Source organism: Palaemon carinicauda, chromosome 6, assembly GCF_036898095.1.
Source record: "Palaemon carinicauda isolate YSFRI2023 chromosome 6, ASM3689809v2, whole genome shotgun sequence".
Taxonomy (NCBI): Eukaryota; Metazoa; Arthropoda; class Malacostraca; order Decapoda; family Palaemonidae; genus Palaemon; species Palaemon carinicauda.
The window spans coordinates 91,785,511-91,791,510 of record NC_090730.1 but is presented as its reverse complement, the minus strand read 5'-3'; positions in this window follow the sequence as shown (position 1 = coordinate 91,791,510).

The window sequence follows — 6,000 nt, the reverse complement described above, 5'->3', positions numbered from 1 at the left end:
ACTCTTCTTACAAGCTGGCTATACATCTCTCAAAGAAAATATGTGAATAAAATATTCTATTTTCATGAAGACCAGCTTCGTAAGATTATTCATTAACAATTTCCAGAGACTCATTAATAACTCTTATTTGATGTCTCTGCATTTTCATGGGGCATTATCTTAGTTTTACTCATATTCATTTTCAGTACTATATTTCTGCTTTCTCTATTCAAATTACCTATCATCTTTTGTAATTACTCCCATGATTCACTAAACACAGCTATGTCATCTGTAAATCTTGAATTTTTAAGGTATTCCCCCATAAAATTAATTCCTCTATTTTCTTAATCTAAATTCTTAAAAACTTCTTGACATGCTAAGAATAATTTATGAGAGAGTGGGTCTCTCTTTCTAACTCCTTTCTTAATCCGAATTTTCTCACTGTCTTTAAACAGCTTTAGGATTACTTTACTTCCTGTATAGATATCTTCAAGTGTTATACATAAGATTCTTTTATTTATGGCTTTTTAAGGCCTTTCATTACTGCTGATGTATTGACAGAATTAAAAGATTTCTCATAGTCTTTAAATGCCATACATAATGGTTTGTCATTCTCTGCTGATTTTTCTATTAGCTGGTTAAGTAGACGGATATGGTCAGTTGTTGAATACTGTTACATTCAACTATTTTACACGTAAATTATGCAAAGTCTACGCGACAAGTATATGAAACAATAGAAAAACATTAACAGCAAATGAAAATGATAGGCAGCAAACATAAAATATAACTATACACAAGCGGATCCAGGGGGGTGTCACGGGGGTTCAAAACACCCCTTTTTTAAGAAAAAAAATTACTGTTAAACTTAAGGTTTTCAAGAAAAAAAGTTCGACTGTTAATCTTGGGGTTCTCGAAAAAAGTTTGACTTAATCTTGGAATTTTTCAAGTTTGACTTAAATTCGGCATATTGATGGAAAATATTTATTTTATCAGTTCTTTTTATTTTCAGGCTTAATTCTTTAAGCTATTTTCTACAGTTTTTCCTGCGACACTGTTCCTGTCCAAAAGTCAAAAACTAGTTATCATTCAACATTTGAAAGTAAATCTATGATAATCACGAGCATTAGTGTCAAACCCATTTTAATCACAAATATGTAGAGTAGGGTCAATATGAACTCGTTTTGCCTTCAATGGACAGGTGGTTTAAGTTTATTTGTTTATTGTACAGTATTAACTCAGATATATCTATTTTCCTAAATATTCCCCTTATGTCTTTATTATCGACCCATATTTCATTTTAAATCATGAACTATTTATGGCTGAATTCATGAGAGTCGCGTATTTAGTGATTATATCATGAAAAGCCTTTTGTTGAAATTCTCTGAATTGTTTATCATGCGCAATAGACAAGGGTAATAGGGAGGCAGATATAATTGTTTACAGTAAGGCAGATATGCGAGAAATATTTAGTAAAAGGTAAGGAGGTGTATGTTGCGTTTATGGATCTGGAGAAAGCGTATGATAGAGTTGATAGGGAAGCAATGTGGAATGTGATGAGGTTATATGGAGTTGGTGGAAAGTTGTTGCAAGCAGTGAAAAGTTTCTACAAAGGTAGTAAAGCATGTGTTAGGATAGGAAATGAAGTGAGTGATTGGTTTCCGGTGAGAGTGGGGCTGAGACAGGGATGTGTGATGTCACCATGGTTGTTTAACTTGTTTGTTGATGGAGTGGTGAGAGAGGTGAATGCTCGAGTGCTTGGACGAGGATTAAAACTGGTAGACGAGAATGACCATGAATGGGAGGTAAATCAGTTGTTGTTTGCGGATGATACTGTAGTGGTTGCAGACACAGAAGAGAAACTTGGCCGATTAGTGACAGAATTTGGAAGAGTGTGTGAGAGAAGGAAGTTGAGAGTTAATGTGGGTAAGAGTAAGGTTATGAGATGTACGAGAAGGGAAGGTGGTGCAAGGTTGAATGTCATGTTGAATGGAGAGTTACTTGAGGAAGTGGATCAGTTTAAGTACTCGGGGTCTGTTGTTGCAGCAAATGGTGGAGTGGAAGCAGATGTACGTCAGAGAGTGAATGAAGGTTGCAAAGTGTTGGGGGCAGTTAAGGGAGTAGTAAAAAATAGAGGGTTGGGCATGAATGTAAAAAGAGTTCTATATGAGAAAGTGATTGTACCAACTGTGATGTATGGATCGGAGTTGTGGGGAATGAAAGTGACGGAGAGACAGAAATTGAATGTGTTTGAGATGAAGTGTCTAAGGAGTATGGCTGGCGTATCTCGAGTAGATAGGGTTAGGAACGAAGAGGTGAGAGTGAGAACGGGTGTAAGAAATGAGTTAGCAGCTAGAGTGGATATGAATGTGTTGAGGTAGTTTGGCCATGTTGAGAGAATGGAAAATGGCTGTCTGCTAAAGAAGGTGATGAATGCAAGAGTTGATGGGAGAAGTACAAGAGGAAGGCCAAGGTTTGGGTGGATGGATGGAGTGAAGAAAGCTCTGGGTGATAGGAGGATAGATGTGAGAGAGGCAAGAGAGCGTGCTAGAAATAGGAATGAATGGCGAGCGATTGTGACGCAGTTCCGGTAGGCCCTGCTGCTTCCTCCGGTGCCTTAGATGACCGCGGAGGTAGCAGCAGTAAGGGATTCAGCATTATGAAGCTTCATCTGTGGTGGAAATGTGGGAGGTTGGGCTGTGGCACCCTAGCAGTACCAGCTGAACTCGGCTGAGTCCCTGGTTAGGCTGGAGGAACGTAGAGAGTAGAGGTCCCCTTTTTTGTTTTGTTTCTTGTTGTTGTCGGCTACCCCCCAAAAATTGGGGGAAGTGCCTTTGGTATATGGATGGATGGATATATATATATATATATATATATATATATATATATATATATATATATATATATATATATATATATATATATGTATATATATATATATATATATATATATGATTATTTATATAAAAATATATTGTTACAACTAGAGAATTATGTAAATTCCCCAGCTCCAAAAATCTAATGATTATATTACATAAGTCTCTTATACTTGAAAAATAGTACCTGTGCTCTGAGAATATTACGAATCTCCCAAACGGCAATATATATGAACACTGAATATCCAAAAGTCTCTTACATTACACTCAAAACAAAACTGGGTGAATATTTTATTTGAACTATTCTAAACCAATCTCTTACTTCGGTTCTTGGTAAGGGAATTGAAAGAAGTACTGAGAAAAATAGTGGTGATTGAAATAATACACACTTTACAAATATAAATATCTTCTATAAAGAGTTAACAGCAAATCACAAGAATTAACACCAAAAAATAAATCACTAAATATCAAATCTGAGCTAAACCTTAGACTAAGACAAAAAAAATGATACTCTATAAAAATTATGCAATTATTTGTTTCACTGGAAATGAATTTATTACAAATATTTAATTTTGAAAATTATAGAAAAAAAAACACTTAACAAACTTACGTCTTTTGGTTCACACGAGGTTACAGAACGGTTAAGCAAAATAAATACACTTCACTGTTTACCCTAATCTCACAGGGCCAGATACAAAAATTTATATAAAAATGTACTTACATTAACACACTACACTTGAATTATCATCTAATAATATCACTAACCTTTGAACAACACTATACACAATATATGTATGATAGAAATCTCTTTTCACATTTGAGAGGATACACACTTGAGAGAAGAGAGAGCTAGCAGATGTTGGCTCTTTCAAAGGGATAGGCTGGGTCTCTTCTGCTGCTTAAGCATTGATAGGTCCTATATATATTGACTTAATTCATCTAGGATTTCCTAGTAGATCATTCTCGTAGCGGGGGTAACATGGCTCTAGCGGCATAAGGTTGCCAACGTAATAATTTGAAGCGAACTCTACCCTCTTACCTTATGTAATATTAAAAAAAAAAAAAAAGAGCAAATCAAACTTGAGAATTTTCATGCACTTTCTAACGACGTGGACACATAGAAATAGCGTAATCTCTCGTGCTCTTACCTCGTGTTGGTCATACAGCATACCTAAACGAGTTACATAAGACTTCATAACAAAACTACATGAAATAAAAAGTTGATTCTTAAAAATAACATAAATTTACATATGCAAAACTGAATGAAAACACAATCAAATGAATGACGAAAGTCTTATGTAATTTACATACATTTACTTAAACCTATGAGAGTGGAACTCACCTTAGGAGCTGGCTATACATCTCTTAAATACACAAATAAAATACATAAATAAAATATTTACTCTTATGCCGAACCAGCTTCGTATACAGTTAGCTTATACAGTTAGCTTATCAAAACTATGATTGATGATAATGATTAAACTAGAATCCATTTTTCCTGGGACTATTAATTGTTTATTGACCACTTAAACTTTAAAGAAATTATAGTATAAAGCATCTCGAGGTGACATAATATTCTTTCCTACTAAAGTCGGAATGCTCAAAACCTAAAACAACACCCCATTCATATTTTAAGGCCTGTTCTTTGGAATCTATATATATATATTTTTTTTTTTTGTTCTTTTTCTCTTTTTTTCTTTTAGCCACCGTTTCTTACAACGGCACCATGGTCTTCTACTGTATGTATTTCTTTTACCCTTTAGAAATGCGTCAAATCCTTTTTCTTTTTTTGTAAGTTTCCTCCACTCGACTCACTTCGTCTCCTCTCCCAATCAAGGCCTCCTTATAACAATAGCCAGAAGGGAGGCGGTTCCATTCAGTGGTCAAAATGGAAGAAAAAACACTTGCTGCATTATTGAACCGGTCATTTTGGGCTCTCATTTTCTTTGTTCAGTCTCGCGCTCCACAAACTTTTATGTTCAAGTCTGTAAAAGATAAAGAAAAAAACCTAAGGCAATGTGGTGGAATCGTCAAAATAAACATTAGGTTAGGAGGTGGCGGGGTGGGGAAAGAGAAGCAGGTCCACTTGCATTGTTGGAATGCCCCCGGGACATAACAAACCCCCTTTTTTCCCGTTCTTCTTCTCTGATGACAGCCTTTTAAAAAAAGGGGGAGGATGCAAAGAGCATTTGGTTTTGTAATGGGATTTTTTGTCTTCTTTTGTCCTGAAATACCGCTCCAGGGCTTTATTCATCTGAATGCGCCTGTGCATCGGGAAAATAAAAGGAATGTCGCCGCTTTTATTCTTGAGAGCTAGTTGTATTTACATTCAATCCTGAAAGCTCGTTTCCATAATGCGCTGCTTGATACAGTCGCATTCTTTACCTGTGTTTTAGGACTCCCGGCCAACTTTCCCTTAATTTCTTCATATATTTAGACATTAGTTGACATTGAAATGTTGTTGTTTACTCAAATTATTCATCTAAATGGGATTTTGTAGAAGGCTTTAACGAGACACGATTTTAAACGAAAATTTAAGTACTTGAGAAATTAAGTTCATAGAGACGTTTCCATAAAATTCCTATTTTCAATGCAATGTTTTATAAATATTTTCTTTATAATTATCGCCATTTTATTTTTTCGGTTGAAGAAGCCACTCACCTTTGTGTTAATTTGCATTAGTTATGAAGGAAAAAGAACACAATTACATAGGCCTGTAGGAACGTGAACGGACAATGAGGTACCGGTGGAATTAATCCGCCAGGTGGCTCTGTGGTCACCTTGCATGGCTTGCAAGCCGAGGGTCAACATGGCTAATGCTCAACACGAGAATCCATACTTTAATTGATTGATTGATTGATTTAAAGTTTTCAGGCATACTTTAATAAAACCTTGTTAGGACTAAAGGAAATTCATCGTTAGAGAAAATTTAAAGTAGCAGGGAAAACGTGAAGCCAATGGCGTACTAAGTGGGTCCCTAGGGAGCGATCCGCCTTGAGTGACAGCTTGATAGGGAATCATAAAGGCTAATAGATTATATCCAATCCGTTTGATGTTTCCAAACATTATTATTATTATTATTATTATTATTATTATTATTATTATTATTATTATTATTATTATTATTATTATCATTATTATTATTCAG